Below are 27,369 nucleotides of genomic sequence, written 5' to 3'. Positions count from 1 at the left end.
AGGACAATTGCTAGAGTTAATAAATTACCTTTGATTAAAAGGAACGAACAAATCTCTATTTATTCTATGACAATTAGAATTGAAAATGGTTAAATGTAAATTAATTGAGATTTGCTTTTCTTCATATTTTGCAAACTATAGTTAACACACGTGTCTCATGTTGCCCCAAAGCCCTGTGAATTTCAGTTGTCCACACATAAATTTCGAATTCCTTATCAAGACTTTCAAGGCCTACTACAATCTGGCTTCAATTACCTTTCTAACTTTATTTCCTACTACTCGCAACCTACCCTTCTAACTCTATTTCCCACTTCTTCACCTCACATGCCCTATGCTCCGGCCAATTTAAACAACTCTGTTTTCATAGCTGTTTTCTTTAGACACTATCTTCAAGTTCTAGCTCCACAAAGCCTTCCTTTATTATCGCTAACCAGAAGTAATTATCTCTAACTGAACTCCCATAGCACTTGATCTATCATTTCTCTCTTGGCATCTCAAGATTTATCTTCATGCCTCGCCCACTTATTTCCTGTGAATTCCTTGAGGGTGGAATCTACATTAGATTCATGTTGTGTCCAAGAGTGCTTAGCACTCTGCTTGCCCATGATGGAAATCCCACAAATGTTTGTAGAAGGGATGAATAAATTCTAGCTACAATATTGAAAATAGTTAAATTTCTCTTGAAGTTTAGACAAGAGAGAACTTCAGGTTTTCATTTTGTTTGTTGTTTTTCTTGTAAATAAGATGAAATTTGGATTCCTTTCACACATGACACCCCTATTTCTCTCTAAAATGGATTGTCTCAGTGACTATCTGCCATCCTCAGAACCCAGGAAGGCTCAAAACCTATTGGTTGGACATGGAAAACCATGTCAGGTAAGAGAGAATTGTTCCAGTTTTCACAGTGATGAGGGTAAGGAGGAGGTGGGTAAATTCACTTGCTAGGCTAGGAGCAGATCTGTGGTATTGTGTTTAAAATTTTTTTAACAGAATTACCCCCAAATGTACTACTGTTTGTGGCCTTTTATCGCCTTTCCTTTCCTTCCCTTCCTGGCTGATTTGTCAACTCTGGCCAGCCACCTTCATTTAAATGGGGGTCTGAAATAATGGGCTAAGTCAGGAGACTTGGATTCCAGGGTTGGCTCTGCCACTGGCTGTGTGGTTTTAGGAAAGTAAAAATAGGAATTAGTTTCCTCATCTGTATAATGTTCTTTTTCACAGCGTTGTTTTGAGAATTCAGAGGAAAAGTTTATAAGAAATAATATTGAAATCTATAAAGTGCTTTACATTTGTAAGGACTTCTTACCATAAAAATTAATATTAGAGGATTTCTTTTGGGATACCTATTAAATCACTGTTTCCATTTGGATCCTCGTTAGTTAATATGACTAATTAGACAAAGTAGAAGCATTTGGAATTTTGGCTCTGCCATTTACTACCTCTGTGACTGCAGGTAAGTTACCTACCCTCACTCAAGCTTCATTTTTCTTAATAGCAAATGAGTATGAAATAGAGAGCTCAGATGACAGTGAGAATTATTAGTGTGGTGGCCTTGTGATATATCAGCTTGGCTAGGTTGAATTGTGTTGTCTAGAAATTCCTTCCGGGAATGCGTCTGGTTTGGGTGGGCCACAAGAGACATGTTTGCAATAGATTTGAAAGTTGAAAGTGAAACAGCACCTACTTTGTGTTTTATGCTTGGAAAGTCAGGGCAGGTGCTCTTGTCGTGTCTGTGGCTACCTGCTGGTTTACCTCATTGACACCGAATACCAGCCACCTTCCCTGAGATACTGCTCTAAGTTCTCTGACAAGGGTCACATGTATATTTAGTTCTCTGACAAAGGACCCTGGACACCAACAGCATCAAAGTTAGAGGCAGCTATAACTGATATTGCAGGCTGTCCCTGTCTTTGGGGGTTCCGGATTGTGCTTGTCGCTTTATATCCTCTCTTCCTGATGACCTGCCTTGTGGACTTCCAGCTCTAGCTTCAGGCGAAAGACTTACAGAGACTGTTCAACCAGTTCCCACCATTGTGTAAGGCCACCATAATATCCACTCCCCTCCACCACCACCACACACACACACACACACACACCCCTGTGCTGCTGTCATTATTACTAATATTGTCATTCAGATGTCCAAGAACTAGGTACGATTGTCTAAAGGCTCTACCCATTCCTTATAGAAGCCCAGAGTCGTCTCTAAGATTTTTCCAAATTCCTGTGGAGTTGACATCTTCATGGTCACTTCTGGCTCACCAAACCCTTCTCAATCTGCACAAAAGACTTACTCGTACAAAGCACTTGTGAATATAACTGCCTTTACTGAAGACTTTGGTGTCATGGAGAGACAGAAGAGTTCACATAGCAACAAAGCAAATAATTTTCCATTGAATTCCATGCACTCCTGTTTGTAAAACGTTTCTCCACCGTCTCACCTTTAGAGATTATGTCCAGTGCCTTGACCCTGCAAATCCCTCGCCTCACAACAGCTCCTTGGCTTCTCCCCACTTCTTCATCTTTTCTCCTCTGCTTCTTTTTTCTCCCAATCTCCCCACCCTCTGATTTTCAAGCACAGAGCAGCTTAACCGGCTCTTCATTTTTGCTTAGATTATTGTCGACATATATCCATACCTTGGGATCTCACCTTCTGTACCCAACATCTATTTTTCCAAAAGGAATGCTATTGCAGTTGTTAAGAAGTAAGTATTTCACCTGTTTACAAATAGCAGGAAGCATGTATTTTGCACTTACTGTGATCAGGTTCCAAGAGCTTTTTATGTCTTATCCAATTTCCACAAAAATTCAGTGAGGTGGTCTGGCATGAGTCTCATTTTAACAATGTTGAAATCAATTTTCAGAAATAATTTTTAAAAATAGGAGCAATAAAAAAACTTAATATTTATCAAGTTCTTATATGTTAGGCACTGTTTCAAGCACTAGATATGGATTTTTTTATTTTTGAGTTAACTTCGTACAACTCTACAAGTTAAGTGTGATTATCCTCATTTTACAGATAAAGAAATTGAGACAGAAAACTTAAGAAGTTTGCTCAAGTTCACATAATAAATAAAGAGTGGAGCTGTGAATGGAAGCAGACCATTTGAAACTAGAGTTCAGGATACCGTTTGAGGAGGTAAGAAAGGGTATCAATCTATATAGTCAGCCTCCTAACTCACCTTAATGAGAATTTTCTTGGCTAACCTAATATTTCAACCCACCCTTCACATTTTATATCCTTCATCCCTCTTTTATTTTTTCTCCTTAGCACCTAATACTCTCTAACATGTAACAAGTCTAGTACCCATCTGACACCATACATAGTTATTATAATATTATTAACTATATATTCCCTATGTTGTACTTTAAATCCCTGTGACTATTTTTATAACTGGGAGAAGTTACTTTTTCAGCTTGATTTTCTATTTGGGTTGGTAAAATGTATTAAAGTAATATCTTGACTTAGCTAAGAGGATAATGTTCATTTATTAATTCCAACAAATATTGTTGAACATCTATTGTGCCAGACACTGTTGAAGTGTGCAAAACAGCTAAGACCAGTTGAAAAACAGACAAAACCCTGTCTTTTTGTTGTACTGTGTCACAGGAAGGTGTTTTTAGAGGTTTCCTATTGTATTAGTTTTCTAATGCTGCCATGACAAATTACCACAGACTGGGTGGCTTAAACACAATTTTGGAGGCCAGCCATCTGAGATCTAGGTGGTTTCTGGAGGTTTTGTTTGAGGTTTCTCTCCTTGGCTTCTAAATCGCCATCTTCTCCCTGTGTCTTACCATTGTCCACTGGCTGAGCCTATCTGTGTCCAGATTTTTTCTTCTTATAAGGACAGTATGATAATGGATTAGGGCCTACCTGAATGACCTCATTTTAACTTAATCACCTCTTTAAAGACTCTATCTCCAAATATCATCACATTCTGAGCTACTAGGAGTTAGGACTTCAACATGAATTTTTAGGGACACAGTTCAGCTCGTAACAATTATTCTAAACTATTGCTGATCTCTTTGGGTCTCAGCTTACTTGTTTAAAAATAATAATAATGCCTGCTCTATGTACTTGTTGTAAACACATTACTGTTTTCTTTCTTTATGTGTACTGCAGCTAGATAGAAATAAATCTAGTTTTTGGAATGAGAACTGTAGCAAGGCATAAATAAATCTACTTTCTGGAGTGACACTAATATTATCAAAGGTCATAAATTAACCAAGATATGCTCAGAGTTACACAAAAACACCTAAATGGACAGGACAACTGTTTTCTAAGATTTTACCATTTTTGAAAAATGGGTATCAAACAGCTCAGTATTACCAAATGGGACTACCAGAATTATAGGGTCAGACTAAACTTTAAATCAGACAAGATTAAAACTGATTTACCTCTGGCCAACCAATGTCTAGAAACTTGGAAGAGAAGGCACAGATTAAATAAAGAAGTTAAATTTGTGATCTTGCCCAATCATCATCATCATAACCATTATCATTGTTATCATCATCTTTACCTTGTGACATTGAATGTTTTTACCATCTTATCCTCTAATGATTCTATCTTCTTCCCAACAAGTTTGTGAGCTCTTTGTGCGTGGGAAGTATGTCTAGGGCTGTTCATGTTTTTTGTGTGTCTTGCATAGTGCTGGTTGCAGAACTGGGCTCGGTAAGCACGAGTTGGCCCACCGTGTTGACTTCTAGGCCTGGTCGCTGAGTGCATCAGTCAGAGGAGTGGTGGCTGGAGGAGAATAGCAGGGAAAGCGATGGTTGGCTGCCATGGCACAGACTACAGGGACACCCAGGTACTGATGGCATTCTTGGCTTTGATCAAGTTGTTGGTAGAAGTCACTGTGGAGTTTTGATGCCGGAAATGGAGAGGGATGGCTTTGCAACCTCATGAAATAAGGGCTTCAGAACAAGTGTTTTACAAACTTAGGAAATACAGACTTGTTATGATTTGAAACGGAGCCAAGTATTAGTTCTTCTCAGCTTTAAGCCATACAATGCCATAGAAAATGCAAATGATTTGGTTGTGGGGAGTGGGTAGGGAGAGGAGTGGAATCAAAACAGAGACTTTCTACCGAATTTCCTTTGACAATAGTTATAGTAAAACATTTTAGCTAGGAGAAGATTAATTTGTTTTCAAAATTTAAAAAAAATGTAACATGTGGAAAATATTATGTTGATGCATGTTTTGCTGAACAGATGGTGACAGTCCGCAAACTTCTCAAGGATTTCCCTTATAGGATGAAGAGGAAGAATTTTAATTCCTCCAAGTAAATGAGAGTCACAAAATCTCTATGATTTTGTCTGTCTCTTCTTATAGAAATTCTCTCTTTTTATCACCAAATTTTTCTTCTCAATAATTTTTAATGAACCCCTTTAATCTGGGACATCCAATTAGCATCCAAATGTAAATGTTTATTTTTTTGCTCCTTTGCTCTTTCTCAGCAGGGAGCCCCTTGTCTTTGTATTAATACATGTTCATGATTTTCATTCTGAGTCTCTGAAAGCACATCAGATGTAATGTGGGTTGGCCAATTATTCAAATCTTCATTTTACAGATGGGGAAACCGAGGACTGAAAGTTTCTGTGACCCTCATTAACGTTTCATAATGAGTCACAGAGGAAGTAACATTAGAAATATGTTTATTGACTCTCAAACCATTCACCTTCCACTATCCTTTAGAAACCATGATTCTTATCATGCTTGAACTTATTTCCTTGCATATTTTTTGTGTGCTGTCCTTTTAGAAGAGTCTAAAAACATAGGAAAGAGGTTTTCCTATAGTCTCTTTCTCCTCCACCCCCGCTTTTTGGTTTCCTTTGAAATAAACCACAGTTTCGTGTAGAGCCTCCCAAAGGTTTTTAAGATGAGTTGGCTACACAGCTGGAGACAGAATGATGGTTATTAATCAAGCACTTTCTTATGTCATAAGTCATTTCTCCATCCGGGGACACTTTTCTCACTAGAAAAGAAAGGAAGTTAAAATCAAGGACAGTAAGCAGCAGCCAACTATTTACCATTGACTGAGGTTCAGGAATAGGAGTTTAAATTCCTATTTTCTCTTCTGTTCTCAACCAACTTCCCCTCTAAAAAAGTCTTCACGCATCTATTCCCTACCTAGACTCTAGACTGTCTAGATGAATTAGCCGGCCTTATGGAGATCCAAGTAAACCTGGGCCCATGTCATTGATAGTGGGGTTCAGACCTGGTGCTGATGAGGTAAGGGTGACTTCAATACACACTAACTTGTGATTCCTGTGTGCCCCAAACCTGTGGAGAGGCAAGGTGACTCATCTGGGGCTGTGTAGCCAGCTCATTCTTCTTTCCCTTATTTAATTAGCCTTATGGAGAATTGGAAGGCTATCCTAAGTACAACTGCCACTTTTCAATTATTTTGTATCCTTTGACTTTTATTTCTCTTCTTTATTCCTTCTCTCAAATATTCTTGTGTACATTCACACTTTATCTGTGCAGTCTCTACTGCAATTTGTTGCTGAATGCTTTCTAACACTAGGAGTAAAAGAAAGAGGTGTTCTGTCGCTATCAACATGAGAAGCTCAAAATAAGTTTAGAGTGTAAGTGTATTAAGACCCAAGCACTGCCATACGTCTCTCTTTCCACCATCATTTCAGAGTGAAACTATCAGGAATGAAATGAAGAGAAAAACAGTTGATTTATTAAGTGGTTAAGTAGACTTATTGGTAGGTGTTTGCACACATCATCTCATTTAATCCTCACTACAACCCTGTGAGGTGGTTACTATTATTGTTAGCCTCATTTTGCAGTTCAGGAAACTATGGTTTAGAAAGTTTTAGTGATTTGCCAAAGCTATACAGGGAGGTGGGGTGAAGCTAGAAATTAAACCAAGTAGGTCTGATTTCAGAGACCATGAACTTAGCAACAGTGCTACTATACCTTCTCATGGGTTACCCCACACTTCTTAAAGTGTATTTAAAGAGGTTTAAATGATGAAACTGATGTTTTGAGCATACTGAGCATATTTATCATCTGCCCCAAGTGATAAATCCTGGGAACTAAGGAAATACTACACCTTGGAAACATGCTTGGCAATTACTTAAATTACTCAAAAAGGGTTAAAACATCAGAGTGTAAAGCTCTTGGTTTATGGTTTTTTCTCTTTAGGTCTACATGTAAGTTGAGTCTTTAAAGTTGCTTCAGTGTTAAGGCACATTGCTCTTTATGCTGAGCAATTAGTAGAGAAAATTGCCTTTTCTTCTGTCCAGTGTTCCTCTGTCAGAAAAGGCAGAACAGTACATTCTGGAGCCTGAGGTTGTTAGTAGACCAGATGCCTTTTTTGTAGCACAAGTGCTGTGCACTTCGTGTTCTATCATTGAGTGAGTCAGAGGCTAATTATTACCTTAACCTTTCTCACCTCTAGATTTTAAATTCTGAAACAAAGAGGCATTGCAATCGGCATCAAATTCCACTAAATTGCTGACTTGTCTTAGTAACTTCTTTTGACTTTCCAGTACTGTTCAGAGGGAAGGAAAGCTGGGTAAAACACAGGAAATTTACTGGAAACTTCTGGTGTTTTTACATAGCATTTGGTGTTTCTATATGGTGATGGGGAAGCAATTCAGAGAGGGCTCCTGTGTTAGTTGTCTTCAGTACTGAAAGAATAAAACAGGGCATTTTGTTTTCTTTTAAGTCTTTTCTTCTTTATTTATTTACTTTTATTTTATCTTTCATTTCATAGTTTGTGTTTCTCATAGCTGGATGATGTTATTACTCTGACAAAAGATTCAACTTCTGTGGAAATAGTTACCAAGGACTTTTTAACATATGTTCGTTCTCTAACTTCTTTGATGTTAAAACAGTTTCTTTTTGCAGAAACATTATTCTTTCTTCATCTTTCTTTTGTAATTTTCAAAAACAGATACCTTCTTTGGAGACAATTTAATAATTTAAAGATTAGATAATAAAATAATTTAATTATTCCTAGTAGATGGCAGTAGTCATAAATGACTTGTTTTCAGAATTTCAGCTGTAAGAGCTTGTGTGGTAAGCTTAATTACAAGATGGCCCTCATCACCTTTGTACCCCTGGAGTTACCCTGGTGATTATGTTACTTTACATGGCAAAAGGAATTTTCCAGGTGTAATTAAATTTATTAATCAGTAGGCTATAAAATAGGGAGATTATCCGGGTGAGCCTGATCTAACCTATTACCACTTAAGAGTTTTTCTCCAGGTGGTAGCAGAAAAGAAAGTAAAAAATTCAAAGCACAAGAAGGATTTGACATGTCATTGCTGGCATTGAAGATGGAAGAGGCCACATGCAAGGACCAGATATCAGTCTTGAGTATGTGGGAGAGGCCCCCAGCTGACAGCCAGCAAGGAAACCTCAGTCCAACAGCCATAAAGAACTGAATTCTGCCAACCACCTGAAATGAACTTATAAGTGTAATCTTCCCCAGAGCCCAAAATTGATTCAGCCTCCTGAGAACCCTATGCAGAGAAACTAATCAAACCAGCTAGACTTCTGACATCTAGAACTCTGTGATAATAAATGGGTGTTGTTTAAGCTGCTAAGTTTGTGTTAATTTGTTATGCAGTAGTAGAAAACTACTATAGCTTGTTTTGGGAGTTCTGGCTCAACCTACAGTGGCACCATGCAATTTGCAGTGTATGAGGAAAGGTTTATGAGGAGGTTTAATTTATTTTTTTATTTTTAAAAATTTTCACTTGAAGCTCTTGCCAGCTTTGTTGGGAGCAGTACTATGACAGACACTACTGGTTGACTACCCAAAGATATTACCTTTTCTTTTTCTTTGCTAACAGAACCCAGTTTTGTTTTGTTTTGTTTTTTCAACAGAGATTCTTCAATTCAACATGGTTGGAAGGGTAATCAGGCTTATGATCCAATTCTGGCCAATGAAATTTAAGTCTGTTGGGAGGCTTTGGGAAGGATTTTGCTTCTAGATATAAGCAACGGAAACTGAGAAAAAATGATTTAAATGACAATGCTATCTGTTTCCTGCCTTTGCATGTGGTATGATGATCTCTGAAGCCTTTTTATAAACATGAGGAAGAGGTCAAAAGAGTCACAGAGATTCTGATTCAGGCCCTTAATGCGTTTGAACCAACATAAATGCTCACTTACATCTAGATTGTTTACATGGGATAAATTTGTTTGTTTATTTATTTATTTTTTAATATATCTTTATTGATTTTAGAGAGAGAAGAAGGGAGAGGGAGAGAGAGATAGAAACAACAATGATGAGAGAGTCATTGATCGGCTGCCTCCTGCGAGCCCACAACCTGGGCATGTGCCCTGACCAGGAATTAAACCGCAATCTCCTGGATCCTAGGTCGATGCTCAGCCGCTGAACCATGCCAGCCGGGAAGTTAACTCAGTTTTTAAAATTCACAATAGAAATAAGATCTAATTGATATAGAATATGGGCCCTGAAAGTGGAATGCTACAAGTAATACCCTTTAAGGGTAGGTCAGAGTAGGCACTGAGGACCCAATTATCTTAAGCTGGAAACCTTTGACATGGCAAAACATTTAAATAACCAGTTGCCTGATATATCTTAGGACACAGACCACATGTTGACAGAGGTTGTAGTGGCATGGGAAATGGAAGGAAAAATTCAGGATGTTTATGTGTGTTGGCTTATTTTAGTGGTTGTAAGCAAAGAAATCCTATTAGGAGAGGCAAACTTAGTTTAGATAGCTAATCTCTAAGCAAAGAGGAAAGAATGTATGACTTTGCTAAGAAAGGTACTCTTTCATTGTCATCTCCAACCTAAATGAACAAAGTCCCATAATTTATATTCGTGCAGGGTTGGAAAAAGTATTTTTGGTACCCAAGTTAAAACAAGCACAGGCGAGAAAGTGACACCCTGAAGACTGGCAAAACTGGAGCTCCCAACCACAAAGACCTGATTATGTGTGCTCAAAGCCAGGGGATTTGGAAGAGCACAGGATCTAGCTGCAGGGAGAGAAGAATTCTTAGTCAAAGACCATGTCTAGACAAAACTTTAGCTGTGGTCACTAATGCAAGGAATTGACCAGAAGCAAATAGATCGAATCTACAAAGTTTTTGAGAGAAACTTTGTTAAAAATAATGCAAGCCTCCCCCCAAAACTTCATGTGATTGTTGAACCTCAAAGGCAATCCCTAAGTGTCTGAACTTGTACAACATGCAGGGGTTGCTAAAATTAGAAAATAACTTTCTCCTAAATGCTCACCTCAGATATAGGCATTGGAAAGAATGATTAAAGAATATCTTACTAGAGGGAAGAACCAGAGGTTATGGAAGGAAAATAGAAGTAAGAACTATCAGGTTGATTAACCAAGGACATTTCTCCATTGAGAGGACAGACATTGACCACTACTCCTTTCTAACAGGATAGAGCATATGAGAGTAAATGTTAACTATTTATTTAGTCTTTTCCCATCGTTGTATATTAGATGTGTTGGAGGCAGATAACCTACTCTTTCTTTACTTATTTTTAAAATCCTCACTCAAAATTATTTTTTTCATTGCTTTTCAGAGAAAATGGAAGGGGGTGGGGGAGAGAGAGAGATTGAGAGAGAGAGAGAGAGAAACATTGATGTGAGAGAGACACATTGATTGGTTGCTTCTGCTCACACACCCACCAGGGCCAGGGGTTGAGCCTACAAGTGCAGTACGTGCCCTTCACTGGAATGGAAACCGGGACCCTTCAGTCCATCAGCCTACACTCTAAGCACTGAGCCAAACCGGCTAGGGTGATAACCTGTTCTTCAGAGGAAACTTCCAGATCTATAAGAAGACATCTCTGGACCAATGAAGAAAATTGAACATCACCTAGAGATCCTAGATTTCCACCTGGGTGTAGTAACTAGATGTGAATTTGTGTTTTTTCTCTCTTGGGGAGGAGGTGAGTACACCTATATAAACTGCATGTGTAGGGAAAAGATGTGTATGCAAGTTAGATTTCCAAATATGTGGGCTGTGGCAGACACTGTTAGTTGGTTAACTAAAAGCTCTACTTACCCAGCTTTATTCCTTGTTATCAGATCTCTATACCTTCCTCTCACCCCAAAACACACATAGTTTAGACAGAATTCCCTTGGTTTCAGAGATTGTAAACTTAGTCAAGAACTTGGTGTAAGTATGTGATCCAAATCTAGCCAATTATAAACTTACATTTTGGTAGTTATAAAGCAGGAGGTTGCCAAGTTATAATGTATGGGCCAAATCTAGCGCCTCGCCTGTTTTTGTAAATAGTTGTATTGGAATATAGCCACTCCCATTCACTCTATTATATATGGCTGCTTTCACACTACAAAGCAAGTCGAGTAGTAGTAAATGAGACCACATGGCCTGCTAAGCCTAAACTATTTCTATCAGACCTGTTATGGAAAAAGTTTGCTGACTGCTCATATAAAGAGTTCTAATGTGGAAATTAGAGTTAAGTAGGATAAAATATCATCTATTCCAATACTATTTTACTACAATCTTTCCCAAACTTGCAGAGCACATGCATGAGCTGCAATCCCGGTTAAATGCACATATTCCAAGGTCCTGTGCCGAGTCAGAATCTTCAGGGGAAAGACCTGGGAATCGCCTTATTAACCATGTCCCTACATGAATCTTTTGACCAGGCAAGTTCAGGAAATACTGTTGTAGACTGATGTCCTGGAGCTGCTTAGCTAGCCCACTGTTTAACCTGGTCGGTTCTGGGTTCTGTCTGTGATTCATGGCGGAGGCCATAATGTGACCAGGAGATTGAATAAGATTCAGTGAGGTCACCGGAGACTTGCTTAAGGACTGAAGTACAGTAAGTTGGATTTTGATGTAGTAAAAGTGGCACCAGCTCTCAAAATGAGAGATGTGGGTTCAGGTTCTAAACCATCCTCTAACTCATTATTTGGCCTTGGGCAAGTTTCTCTCTACAGGCCAAGATTCTCAGCTATAAAGATATCAGTGGAATGGGATGTCTTCAAGTTGCTCTGTGGCAATATTTAAGATGCAGAAACTAGGAAGCGCCTAAGAAGAAAACTAATAGTTTCTCGAAATTCTTTTCTTCTGGATCAGGGTTCCTCAATCCTGGCTACACATTAGACTCACTGTGGAGTGTATAAAAACAGCAATAGCATAGGTCTCACCCAGAGATTCTGATTTAATTTGCCCGGGGGAAAGCCTAGCTATTGGAATAAAAGTTTCCCAGGTTATTTTATGTGTTCTGCCTCAGATGATATTGGATTATTTTTCTCTGTTTCCTATTTAAGGTTTATATATGTTAGTTTCACCATTTGTGAAATACAAATAAGAGGAGCAAACAAGTTCAGTAGTTCCCAAGTACTGGTGATTCAGGAAGGCTGCATTACATTCACAGGAGAGCATAGCTATGTAGGCTTCACCACCAAATTCCGATACACTAGCTCCTAGGTCCTCTAAATACACAGCTGGCTTGGGAACCATTAGGCCTGGTGATCTCTGAAACTTCTTCCAGCTTGTAGGAGGTGAGGTCTTATATATAATTGTATGAGAAATAAGTCCCAGTTTTAAGAACGTTTGAAAATGCAGTTTGTACTACAAGATTAAGATATTGTAAAACGGATATTATCATCCAATAGGAATGGGCCTCAATCAGGTGCTGTTTGGTAAAAGTACTGCTCAACTGGTTTCTGTTTCAGAAAGAACCATAACTGTGTTTACATAGTTTAATCATTTGCCCTCAGTAATACTTGAAAAGGATGTTTACTTTGTCTTCTTTGTATGAAACTATAAGGTTTCCTTGAAAAGAACTAAACCTGTGCTCTCCAATAAATTAGATATAGTTTATTGAACTATATAATACACATAGTAAATTGCAGATAAAATAAGGTATGGCCACAATCTGGTCTTGCAGTTACTATTAATACTTTTATTTTTTAAATTGTTTTAAGAATATTTTAATTACAGTTGACATGCAATATTATTTTATATTAGTTTCAGGTGTTTAAAGTAATAGTTAGACATTTATATAATTTACAAAGCGATCCCCCCCGTAGGTCTAGTACCCACCTGGCACCATACATGTTTATTACATTATTGTGGACTATATTCCGTATGCTATGCTTTACATACCCATGACTTTTTTGTGACTACCAATTTGGACTTCTTAATTCCTTCATTTTTTTTTACCCAACCCCTTAACCCCCTCCCATCTGGAAATCATCAGTTTAATCTGTGTATCTGTGAGCCTATTTCTGTTTGGTTTGTTCATTTAAATGTTTTGTTTTTTAGATCCCACATATAAGTGAAATCATATGGAATTTAAGATTTCATTCTTTTTATGGCCTTGTAATATTCCATTATATGTGTGTACCACATCTTATTTATACAATTGTCTATTGATGGGCACTTAGGTTTCTTCCACGTCTTGGCTGTTGTAAATAACACTGCAATGAGCATAGGGGTGCACTACTAATCCCTTTAAATTTGTGAATTAATAATTCCATTCACTCATTCATTCTTTTGCTCACTTATTCATTCACTCAACATAATTTGAAAGAATCATATATGAGCCAGGAATTGCTCTGGGTCTGGGGATACAGCAGTGAACAAGTCTCTCCCTGACTGAAGCTTACATGCTACTTGGGGAAATTGTAATAAGCAAACAACTACTTAAAGTATCAAGTGCTAATTGTTAAAGAAAATAAGGCAAGGTGAGACGACGGCAAGTGGTGGGAACTAGAAGGCAATGCTCTTTCATAAAGGCAATCAGGGAAGTTTGCTCTGTTATGCAAATACCTGAAGAAAGTAAGAGAAAGCTGGGGAAAGAACATATTAGACAGAGGAAACAGCCAGTGCAAAAGTCCTACATTGGGAATGTGCTTAGTATGATCTAAGAATAGCAAGTAGCTGTGACAGCTTGAAATGGAGTGAGGGGGAGGTGTGTGGGAGAAGAGTCAGAGAGTAGGAGAGCCCTTTGCACGGCTAGCCAGGCTAATTATAAGGGCATTGTATTTAACTCCTGGATTTAAAGGTGCATCCAGGATTTGTGGGATTTGAAATTTTACAATCCTGAAGGCCTTTTATACCTAAGAACACAAAGTTAGATACAAACCAAAATAGTTATTTGTAATGGAAAAAAATCACAGGAAATGATCAATTTTAAACAGTGACAAATACCAGTGCAGGGGATCAGAATATGCCATCCCTAAATATGCCAAGTTGGCATAAGGATTATTTTGAGTTGAAGACAATGAGAAACAGCAGATGGAAAAAACAAAACAAAACAAACCAGCAAAACAAAACAAAAACAAAAACAAAAAACCAGCTCTCTATGCTCCCTGCTCTCTTACCAAGGAGGGCAAAATGACTCCAACACCAGAGCCTCTTATTAGCCAGAGACAGACGAGGAATCCACATAACAAACCTCACGAAAACAACTCTTATTTTCTATTACTTTCCCCTATATTTTTACCTCCTGCAGTTTGCCACCCCTAAATGCAACATCCCTTTTCATTTGACTTGTCACTTTTCTACAAATTTATTATTCTTTGTTAAGATGCCATATAAGCCCCAAGTTCTAACCACCCCTTTGAAATACTCATCATGGAGTTTCTTCTGTGAGTATTGCTTTGCTCCTGTTAATAAACTCTTTTTTCTTGTTAATCTGTCTTTTGTCAGTTTAATTTCCAGGGCACCAGATGCAGAACCTAGGAGGGTAGAGGAAGGTTTTTTTTCCCTTCTTTACATCACACACAGCAAAATCAAATAATAAATAAATAATAATAATGATAATAATTTCATTAACTAACTGTGACACCCCTCTGTATTATTCCCCCCCCCCGCATTATTTTTGGCTAAAATCTCTTTGATTGCCTGTTTACATATTATTTTGTAATGTCATTTTCTATTAAAAAAAAAAAGGAAAGATCAGTCTTTTAGTTTGTTTAGTCAAAATTTATATTTTATTCACAGCGTAGAAAATTTTCGTTTAATTCACAACTTCTTATTGGTAATGCCATCTGCATTTTTAGGATTGTTGTCAAATTTGGGAAAGCTTTTCTCAAATTTCTTTCTTACATGAAGTAAGATTTGTAAGACTTTTCCACAGACGAGCTCCTGGCTCCATACAGAACCCTTTTCTTCTTTGCTAGTGGGATGAAGACAAGTTCCTGTCTGACCTCTAGCCCCGAACTTAGTGTCACAGTGTATGTTGGTATGGAGGATAGTAGAAGTATTCCTGGCAGCCATTCCCATACCAGCAAAAACTCTACATCCAAATAACTGTGAACCACAATGACATCTCACAAGCTCCAACTAAATGCTTCTCTAATTCAACTTCCTAACTAAATCCCAAAGTGCCCATGTCTATTCTAACACCACTTGACTCAAAGAGAGTTGTGGCAGAGGAGAAATCCAAAACAGACAGTGTGTTTAAAATATCTCATGTTTGCAAATTAAGAAAACAAAATGACCACGCAAATATATTGCCAGGCCTCTCCCAGGGGCTTGGAAGGGCCTGGTGTAAGTGAGGGGCCCTGAAACCTTCCTCTGGTGAGATGTGAAGCCATTGGAGGTTTCCGAGCAAAGTCGTGACATGGTCTATGTGCTATAGTGAAAGAACCACTTTGTTTGGAGAGGAGACTGGAGAGGAGCAAGCCTGGAAACAGGCAGATCTGTGCAGAGGCTCAATTTCAGGCTGCAGAGGGAAAGTGAAAATACAGACATAACTCATTCTGTGAGTTCCAGGAAAGCTGCCTCTGTTATCCACTAAGCTATTGATGTGTTTCCTGATAATTCATGCCTGCTCATGTCAGACTGGTTTCCTTTCTCAGCTCTTGCTGATTCAGCAATTATAGAGTTTGCTTAATATTTTCTGATGCTCCAAGTCTTTAAATTTCAAATTTCACCAACAATATTTTTATTACTGCATTTATTTATGTTCCTATTTGCTGTTGTAAAGATTTATGCAGTTCTGGCTGAATGATCATTCTTTACCAATACAATTTCAATTTGCAACATTGCAATTGGTTTTTGAGTTGAGAACTACCGGGGAGGACTCTTTCCTATTACTTTTAGGAGCCTTAGAACCTGGCAGTTTTTCACTCCATTTTATCAAATATACCTTTGTCCTATGAAGGACTACCTGATTAATATCTTCAAGGCTTTTAGAGTTTAATCATTTTATTCCAATTATTTGGGAGTTAACTTTATGTCTTGCTTTAGAACAGAGGTTGGTAAACCTTTTATGTAAAGGGCCAGATAGTAAATATTTTAGGCTCTGCAGGCCATATGGTTTCTGTCAGAACAGCTCAACAATGCTGTTGTAGCACTAAAGCAGCCATAGACAGTTGTGCAAACAAATGGACGTGGCTGTGTTCCAATACAATTTCACTTATACAAATAGGCTACAGGGCCAGATTTAGCCTACAGGATGCAGTTTGCTGACTCCAGCTTTAGAATTTTCCTCTAGCTGTTTCATGTTAAGTGTCCCAAATCTTAAACTTACTTAACCTCTAAGGGTCTAGTGTTTCCATCTTAAAGTAAGGACCCTAATATATGCTCTGTCTGCCACATAACATTGGCATAAGAGTCAAATGATATGTTGTTGTGGAAGTCTCTTAAATTTTTTAAAAATATGTTTTTATTGATTTCAGAGAGAGGAAGGGAAAGGGAGAGAGATAGAAACATCAGTAATGACAGAGAATCATTGATTGGCTGCCTCCTGCATGTCCGATCGTGGGGGATCGAGCCTGCAACCCAGACATGTGCCCAGACCAGGAATCGAACTGTGACCTCCTGGTTCAAGGGTCAATGTTCAACCACTGAGCCACACAGGCTGGGCCAAGTCTTATAAATTTTAAAGTAGCATATTTCTTTCTCTTTCCTATCATCCTGAAACACATTTCCTTTCTGCTCTCTCTACCAAAAACACATATATAAATACTTAATCATAAAGTAAAATTATGGCTGGCTATTTTGTCTTTACTTTTGGGCCTTATGTCAAATGCTAGCTTCTTAATATGTCACCCAAACTACCTATGATATTACAAAACTGAGTTTGTTCTTACCAGGATAAGGGAGAACTTAGCCTTTTTTATTTTTTTAAGTATATCTTTATTGATTTCAGAGAGAGGAAGGGAGAGAGAGAAAGAGAGAGAGAGAGAGAGAGAGAGAGAGAGAGAAACATCAATGACTAGAGTCATTGATCGGCTGCCTCCTGCACGCCCCCACCTGGGGATCGACCTTGCAACCCCAGCATGTGCCCTGACCTGGAATTGAACTGCGATCTTCTGGGTCCTAGGTTGATGCTCAACCACTGAGCCATCCCCAAGGCTAAGGTGAGAATTTAGCCTTGATAATAGCAATAGAGCCTCAGAAGAGGGAGGGCAAAGCAAGGATATTTATTGACATTTTGAAGACCTACTTAGATGAAGGTGGGTCTTTCATCTAGGAGCTTAGTTAGGATTGGATAAGAATCAGGATAGAATAGTCTAGGGTTGGTGGACATAGCAAGGTGAGGATGTTGAAGAGGGAGTCCAAGAGTCTTAGGGTATATACTATCTTTTGACACTTTCTATTGAATTTGCTGGTCTTTTGGAAGGTTACTGAAATTAAGAGTAGAGTTATTTGTAGCTTTTATTTTTTTGGACGGCTTTCCTGGAATAATAAAGTTATGTTGTTAAACACATTGGAATAGCCAAGTCTTGTTAATATAGTCAGTAAGCTGTGTGGGTGTAGCTGGTTTTGGTTCTCACTTATAAGACATATTGGAGGCATTTTGTGAGAAGGAAAAGAAGCAAAGAGAAACAGGAAAGCAGGATTTACTTAGAAAAGGACAGAGAATAACTAGTAGAAAAGAAGGTGAGATGAGAAGAAAGGCAGAGGTGGCGAGATGGGAAGGGATTCTCAGGCAAAGTTTAAAGAGGATTTTGAAGGCAAGGAGAAATTTGGGGGATCAGAAGTTGGAATGTAAGCTATATCAGTGATATCAAAAATTGAAAAAGAGAATTAAAAAAACTGTCAAATATAAAGTCTTTAATTGTCTGATTGGACAGTGATATTTTTATGTGTGAATTTGTGTCAAGGCTGGAAAATACGTGAGACAGGTTTTGAGGAGGTTACATTTTATTAAAAAGATGTACATTCATGGTAGAAAAATTTGAATATACACATAAACAATTAGAATAAACTCAGATAACTCTGAAAAGGAAAATGAAATTCCAGTGAAATGGACATGCAGGAGTTAAAAATTAAGAGAAACAAAAAAATGATTCTCATTACAAATAAACAAAATTTCTTTGGGGGAGAAGAGTAGAGACAAAGGAGAGTGATAGAAGAGAAAGAGGGAGGTGGTTGTCTGGTCTGTGGGAAATAGTCAAAGGCCATTGGAATTTTAGGAATAATATCTAGCTTAAATTTTAATTTTTAAAAAATTAATTGCTATGATGTTGCAGAGAGTTTAGGTCAACAACAAAATAGAAAGCTGTCCCCACATCTCATATCAACTGCAAATTAGGAGGGTCCAATAAACTCTCCTCAGTTTTGATAATTTGCTAGAGAGACTCATTAAGAGTTATTATACTCAACAGTATGATTTATTATAGGAGAAGGGTACAGATTAAAATCAGCCAAGGGAAGAAGCGTATACAGCAGAGTCTAGTACTACACACCAGGAGCTTCCATTGTCCTGTCCCTGTAGAGCCAGGATACAATAGTCTGCCAGCTTCAACATGTGACAATATGCACGGAATATTGCCAACCAGAGCAGTTCATCTGGGCCTTAGCGTCCAGAGTTTTTACCGGGCTTCCATTAATGGGTATGATTCATTGATTGTCCACATGGTGGACATCAGTCTCTAGGTCAACTGATACTGCATGACCAAGAGTCCCCATCCTAAATCACATTGCTGGTTTGTCAGTCCCCCTTCTCCTTCCTCAAAGACTATATATGGGTATGACCAACCCTTGCCTAAATCACATTGTTAGACTATCCAGTATCATTTAATGCCTCCAGACAAGACACTCTTATCTGGAGGGTCCAAAGATTACCTTCAGAAGCCAAGGGCATAGGTCAGATGTTTTCTTTGAGCAAGACCAAATATTTTACTACACATAGAGAAATTCCTTTCATCATCTCATTCTTCAGTAAAGACTTTCTTACACATGTGAAGATAAAAAATAATTCTCAGTCCCACCAATTTGATAGAAACACTTTAAACATTTTGGCATAGATTCTTCTAGATAGATCTTAGATAGGTTAAGCATAAAAATGTTAACTCACTTTTTCTTCCCCAAATTAAAAAATGTATAATAGCTATTAGCACAAATTAGAAAACTTATCAGGAATATCAGGTCATTAAGGTTAGGGTTAGATGAAACCTTGAACTATATTTTTGGAAAGGTGAAGTAATTTTTTCAACACCAATGGAATTAATGAGACAGAGCTGATTCAAGATTCCAGGCCCAGTGGCTCTTCTCTTACAATAAAGGGAAACTCGAGAGGTCTTCTTTTGGATCCAAAGGATGTTGCTTTTTGAAAATAAGGCTGCCTTGTTGATGTATGGTAAGATAACCCTAATGGCTTTTTGATTGATTTGGTTTTGCCTGAGAATTTGGGATGATTTCCAGGTCCATACATTAAAGTGTGTCTAGAAGACAGCTGCTCAACTGCTTGCGTATTTTTCTCATTAACTGAATTGTATATGCTGCTGAAATATTCAACTTGATTTCATGTTGTTGATAGGAGTAGCATGGGATCTAAAACTGAACACTATCTGTATCTTTTGGAAAAACTTCCCATCCATTTGTTGCCTCCTTGTCTTTCTTAGGAAGCTATTAAATTTTATGTTTTTCACATTCAAACCTTGAATCTGGTTTTCAGCTACTTTCTCATTACTTCCCCTATGGCCCCACTAATTTTATAAACATTTAGTCAACTTATTTTCCTTTGTGTATTGGTCAGGGTTAGAGATTGTCAGTGGATTCAAATGGTATAAAAAAGACCAGTATGTATTCCTTTGTCATATAAGCCTGTGGCTTGTAGGGTACTATAGCTTAAAAGTTCATCTCCCCTCAAACTTATACGTTGAAACCTACTCCCCAGTGTGATGGTATTTGGATATGGGGCCTTTGGGACTAGTGCCCTTATAAAAGGAAATCCAGAGAGCTCTCTTGCTCAGCTTCCATGTGCAGACACAGCAAGATGATAGTGGTCTATGAACTAGTAAGCAGGCCCTCATCAGACATTGAATCTGCTGGTGTCTTGATCTTGAATTTCCCAGCCTCCAGAATTGTAAGACATAAAATTGTGTTGTTTACAAGCCACCAAGTCTACAAATGCAAACTGAATGGACTAAGATGGGGGCATTAAGTGGATGTACTCATTTTCATTGGCAGGAGCAGCACCATGCCAAGGCCTAGTATGTTAAAGTTGACTTGATCTCATTTCAGCTGATGTAAATGACTTGCTGCACAAAAGCATTTCCACTCTACTGCTTGGATTTGTTTTAGCTATGACATGAACAATGAACAAATCATGAGGGTTAACTGGAGATCTGTTTTAAAAATGCAAAATGCAAACATTCCTGTGGGAAACTTTAGTACCTAAGGCACCCTGAGTTTGGTTATCTCTTTTGTATACTTAACTGAAATCAGATGCATTGAAGTGATAAAATTCTGATGAAATAAACTTGGAACTTGATGTGAGGTCAGGCCTAGGGTAGGAAATCACCAGTCTTCAGGAATGCAGAGACAATCAGGAGACCAGGGAGGAAAGTTGGGAGATGGAGATGGGAAGACCCTTCACTTTCTCATTTGGTGTAATTCTGAACTGCAAGCCTAATGTGGCATCAAGATGGAGAATTTACAAAGGGGTAGGCATGTGTCCTTTCAGCTACTGAGAGGAACAATATTGTAAATGTTGGTAAAGTGATAAAATGGTCCGAAGTGAGACAAACCAGCTATGTACATTATGAAGTACAAGTTCTAAGTTTTTTGTTCTCCAAATATATAGAAATAAAAGTTAACCTAGAAATACAGAAAATACAAAGAAACTTCAAATGGTGCCATCTCATGAAGCGAGTCATAATGCCAGGTCCTAATATCTGTAGCTTCCTCTCTTACTTTCCCAACACAACTAAACATTTTAGTGGCTCTGCCTTTGTATTCTAGATAACTCTGTCCAGTAGAAATATAATGTGAGCCACATGCATATTTTTAACTTTTCTGGTAGTTGCATTAAAAAGGCAAAAAGAAACAGGTAAAATTAACTTTAATAATATATTTTACTTAATCTAATATATCCAAAATATTATTTCATTAATAACAAGCCGCTTACAAAATATTTTACATTTCTTTTTTTTAAATACAAAGTCTTTGAAATCAGGTGTATATTTTATACTTATGAGACATGTCAGTTTGAACTAAGTGCATTTCAAATGCTCAGTGGTCACATGTGTCTAGTGGACCATGAAGCACTAGGCAGAAGATATTATCAATGCAGGGAAATTATCTCTTAAAAATCATGACAATTTGTTATCAGCTGTAAATGGCAGAATAGCCTATTAAAAAAGGCTTGAACTGAAAGGGCACTTGTTACTCACTTAAATTTACAGGAGGTAGGGGGTTGGTCAGAGGGTTAAAAATGTCATCAGGGATCCAGGAGCTTTCCAGCCTTTCACCTCATGGTCTTTCTCAGCACAATACTTTCCTTTTTGTGCCTGTCATTTCATGGTCATACGGTGCCATTAGCAGCTCCTGATGTCCACCCCTAATACCTGTAAGGGGACAGAGCAAAAGTCTTTTTCTCCCAAGTTTCTCTTTTATCCAGGAAGAAAAAGATTGCTTCTAGCAGACATGCTCTGACATATCACTGGCTAGACTTGACTCACATGGTAACTCCTGGCTGCAAAGGATCTTGGGAAACTGAAAAGTTACAAAGGTGAAGAGAATGGCTATGAGGGCTTTGCTTTAGAAGATCAATCCTGATATATTTCTGCCTCAGGAAAAAAATCAGACTTCTGTTAGTCTACAAGAAAGAAGGGGATGGCTCCTGGGCAGGTAGCCGGTGATATCTGCCAGAGGGGCATTCTCTCAAGGAGAGGGGGACAGAGGAACAGCAAAAATAAAGATGGTCTTATAATAAAATAAAAATTATGTTAATAGTTACTCCCTTTTACTGAGTGCTTGCATAGCATATATGGTGTTCAATGGTTTATCTAATTTACACACACACACATCCTGCTGCTACCCTCTGATGGCCCCTCTAGATCCGTTCTCCACCCTTCTCTAACCTGCTCTCCACCCCGAGGCTGAGCTGTACAAACTACATCTGTGGGCCTCCTGGCTGCAGTGGTTGCTAATAGTAAAATCAGTGCAAAATTATCAGATTACACTATGAGCTCCCCAAGAGCAGAATCACATCTGTTTTGTTTTGTTTTGTTTCGTATCCCACAGCACAGTGTTCACCAATGTTTGTTGAATGAATGATACCTTTTATTCACTCAAGGCAATTTATGTCTCCCCTTCAAATCTTGTTTCTAGCCTGTGTCACCTTCTCTCTTTAAAGTCTTGTGTGTTACCCTCTTTAAAATTATTAGTACCACCACCCACACTCTAGCCTCAGGCACAGGGCCAGGCCCTCACTGTGAGCCCCCTGCAGTTCCTTGTATGGGCTGCTAAGTGTTCTTGTTTGGGAAAGGGTCATGTCTAGAAACCATATCCAACCAACGATTCAGCAGTCTCTTCATTGGAGTTTTCTCTTATTCAGACTTATTTGAAGACATTGGGGAAATAAAACTAGTTTTTCCCACACAGATTTGAAGACTGCTGAGCCTATGTCTTATGATCTCTCCTAGTCTTATAAACCTTCCTTGCAGTTTGCTAAGCTCTTTCTGTTGGTAAAAACTAGAGATTAAACTCAAGGTTCCTCAATTATTGGGAGTTTATTTATGTGAAAAAATATCTTAGCCCTCATCTTCCAGGCCTCACAGAGAATAGAGTGTTGTTCATGATAAAACAGTAGCAGTAGCTCTAATAATCCTTTAGTATCTTGTATTACTCTGCAGCAATTTCTGTATTTCATCCCCTTAGAAATGGGCATCCAGTGCTTTTGGCCCAGTGCTTGACCACTGTGGTAACTCAGCCATTTTCTAATATGGTTATTCTACCATGTAATTTCTTTGTCTACTGCCTAGCCCATGGTTTCTCTTTAGCCATTAGAGTTTCTACTAACTTAAGGTCTCTGTGCCATTCTGCTATCTACTGAATTGTCCTGAAGTTTCCCTTTAAAATTCCCCAAGAAAGACTATGTATTTGAGGTGACCTTCCAGAAAACTTCTATGGTTGGGGCCTTTCATTGGTCTGAAACCCCATGCCAGACCAAGTTACAGATCACCGATAATTAGAGATATATACATTTTGTATCAGGCATCTTTCTCTAGTTCAGTCATCTGTCTTCAGGATGACAGAGTCCTATGGTAAACAATGTATAATCTGTGCATAAATCAAATAAAGTCCTCCAGGCCTTAGGTTTACCCTAACCTATTATGCCCAACTGAAAGTAAATCTGAGCTTTGCATTCCAGATGATTTTAGAAAGTCAAGTCATTTATCAACTTCCCCTCTCCTGTTTTTCCTGGTACTATATTACCAATAAGTACTTATTACTAATAAGTAATAAGAATAGTTAGTAATTTTATGAGTCCTTTCTGTTTGTTACCTTTAATTTTAGTCAGCCCAAACTTGTTCTTGGTCATCCTCTTTCCATTTTGTGAAAAGTGGTTTAATCCAGTGGTTGCCTCTCTGGGGTTGGGAGAAGTGGCTCTGAAAGGAACATGAGTATTTTGTGGGTGATGGAAGTTTCATTCATTTTCATCAGGGCATTGGTTACGTGGGTGTGTTCATTGTCAATAGTTACTGAAGTGGACTCTTAAGATCTACGTATATGATTGTATCTATGGAAATTAGTTCTCAATCTGATCAGTTAACAACTAAATCAAAGTGGTTGTGTTAATCAGGTTCAACAGCAGGAAGCAGATAAATACTTAACTGGGTCATTTGAAGAGAGTTTAATAAATGACCAGCTTACAAAAGGTCAGTAGGGTGTAGCACCCCACCCTGGAATCTAGGTTCCCTTTGCCACTTCTGTAATGAAGAGGCAAGGAAGGGGACCCGTTATTAGAATTCGATGTGTCAAATGTGCCAAATGGAGACCATTTTTGGAAAACACTGGGACCTTGGATCACGGGGAGGGAACTGGGGGAATAAATACTCTGATCTCCGATCCTCCTTCCCTACCTCTGTTTCCTCCTTGCACAAACCCAACCAGAAGCCTGAGAGCAGAGAAGCCCATAGACATGGACTGTACAGCTCAGCCTCAGGGCAGAGGGCGGCTTAGAGAAGGGTGCAGAGCAGATCCAGACAGGCCTTCAGAAGATTCACAGCATTATATTTTCCGTCCCCCTGAATTACTTCATTCCAAGTATGGACAGTTGCTCCTTTTGTGATTCTTTAAAATGTTACTAATGCAAATAAGGCAAGATTATGGCATTTAAATTTTTTACTGAAAGCTTGAGGATAGCAGATGGATTTACATAGAGGAAAAAGCACATTTAAAACCTCCTACTAGCTCCCCCAGATCCAGAGCCCATAGGCCATGCCTTGTGCAGGGAGCTCCTCTCTGCCTGCCTGCCTTCCCTCTCAGCCTGAGCCAGTTCACCTCACCCCAGTGGCGAATTCCTTGACTTCTCCCTCCACATCCAAAATCCGATCCTACTCTCTCAAACTCCCCCAAATAAGGGGATTTCCCCACTGTCTTTCCCACTTCCTTTCTTATAAAAGATGATTAGTAGTGGGAACATTCATTCCTTTTGGGGAAACCACTGTTCTTACTGTAGGTAATGGCTTGGCCATGGTACATATTATTCCAATCAGCTGTGGTCAGAGTGGTTGTGTCATCAGGTCCAAAAATTTTGGATGATGAGGAGTGATGTCAGGGTTGGGAAGAATGCCAGGACAGCAAAGCCAGGCCAGGCCCTGGAAGGAGGGAACATTCGATCCAGAGGTATGCAGGTGAGTCCTTAGGGGCCTCTCAGGAGTCCCAGTGTGGAAGGCCTTGGATGGAATTTCATGTTTATCACTTGTCAGCTATGTGACCTTGGGCAAGTGACTTAATTACTCTAAGCTATTAATTCTTATTTTTTCCTCTTTTAAAAGAAAAGGGATGATGGTGTGAAAATGGTCATGAAAACACTTTGCAAAACTGTATAGTCCAAATGAACATAAGCCCTTCCTTTCTAGTAACTGACAATATTTTTCTGTTGCCACAACATTCACATGCATAGTACATTCCCATCATGTCATGCAGTAATTGTCAAGGGCAACAGCAAGCACTGGGGAAGGGAAATGTATGCCTAAATACATATTGTGAGTGGGCACTTGGTTAGTTGAAAAAGTCCTTCATGGAGATTTTGATATGAGGCCACCCTCCCACATCACCCCAACTGGATCATTTCTAGTTGAGAGTCGCTTTTTAGACTGAAGTTTACAAACTTGTAGGGGGTAGAAATGGCTAGAAGTAGTTTTGTTTGGCTTTCACAGAATTGTAAAGTTCTAAAATCAGGAGATTTCACACATACACACAAAAAAATCATACTTCTGCCTATTCTTGAAATACAGAATTTATTTTATAAAAAAATATCTATTGATTGATTTTAGAGACAGAGGGAGAAAGAGAGAGAGGGAGAGAGCCATAGAATTATTGTTCCACTTATTTATGCATTCACTGGTTAATTTTTGCCCTGACCCGGGATCGAACACTCAACCTTGTTGTATCTGGATGACTCTCTAACCATCTGAGCTACCTGTCCAGGGCCTAAATATAAAATTTCTGGCAAAACCAAGCCCATATTCTCGAATGTCCAAATTTGGCTAGAGCTAAATAGTGCCTGCCCCTTTAGACACAGCCTGCCTCCTCCAGCTGGTGTCACCTATTTCTGTCACTTGCCCCTTGGCAATTGAGTTTGCCATCCCTGGTCTAGGCTATCAAGGAGTCATTGATACTGGAGCCAGAAGGGACCTCAAGATGTCACTGAGCCCTGGCTTTGTTTTCAGTTAGGTCAGGATTTGGTTTTCCCATTTATAGCAAAAGCCTCTTGGTTTCAGCGATCTACCCAACCTCCCCCAGGTGGGGCTGAAGAGGGACCCGTGAGAGACTGACCAGAATTGAGGCCAACTTCCTCCCAATAAGGGCCTTTTCCTAGCACGGTGTGTTCCTTCTCAAACTGCGTATCACTGTTTCTGAAGCCTGGTCAGTGGAGCCATTGTGAGGAAAGGTCAAGCCTTAGATGAGCCAGGCTTCTGGGGCCTAAGTGCAACACTCCCAACGCCGGAACACAGCCCTGGGGTGGCTGACCTTGAGCCCGCCGCCCAGCCCCAGGGGAACAAATGTGAATGGTGGAGCAGGGCCGGAAGGGCTGGGAGCTCGAGCAGCTAGTGTCCTTGACCCTCTGGCAAAACTCCCAGGCTGGAGAAACCCTCTGGCTTTCTTGGTGCAGGATGGGGAAGGAAGGTGAGGTGGGGGAGCAGGGGAGAAAAACAGGGAGACAGGGCATAGCTGTTTTATTTTCTCCCAGAAATGGAGCTCTTATGTTCCTGGGCCACATGTGTGCAGCGAGGTTTTCATTTTCTTTTTCTGGTTCTGGAATTGGTGTGTTGCCACATTGCTGAGTGTTTGTTTTGGCTGCTGGGGGAAGTATTGACAAAGGAAGTAGGAGAACAAACATAATTTTTCTAAGCAGCCGGCTGGAGAGGAACAATAAAGCGGAACTGGAGACAGCATGTCGGGGTTGAGATTCCCTGAGACTTGAAGGCCAACATCCCCGGGGCTTGCAGCCACCAGCAGTGGGAATGGGGGCGGGGGGGGGGGGGGGGGGACGGACTTTAGAGCCGCAGGGGGTCACAGTGATCACTTCAGGGAGCTGTGAAGCTGTGCTTTGTGATTCTGATTTTCATGCTTTGTTAGATGCTTTCTCTTGGCCTCAGCTTCTCCCCTGTACCCTATTGTTTCCTCCTTGTCAATACTGGGACAGCAGGCTTTTCAGTAGGAGACAGTCTACACCCAGGAAGTGTCTTTTTTTTTTTTGGTATGTATATGAGGTTAAATAGTAAGATTATGATATAGTATTATGAAAAGGATCCCATAACAATTTGGTTTTATTTTTAGGAATTTTAAAAACACCTGAACATTGTCAAAATTCCAAGTGATTTTTAGTGACATCTGGAAAGAATACTTTCAGTTTCCATCTGTCCCAAGACCAGCTAGAGGTGGAAGGAGAGTTTTCACCATTCAAGCACTGGCACCAAGGGACCTTGCCGGGTTTGAGAGAAAAGCCCAAGGGCTCAACT

Source organism: Miniopterus schreibersii (genome assembly GCF_964146895.1).
Source record: "Miniopterus schreibersii genome assembly, chromosome: 1".
In the NCBI taxonomy this organism is placed as follows: Eukaryota; Metazoa; Chordata; class Mammalia; order Chiroptera; family Miniopteridae; genus Miniopterus; species Miniopterus schreibersii.
Note: the sequence above shows the minus strand (reverse complement) of the source record.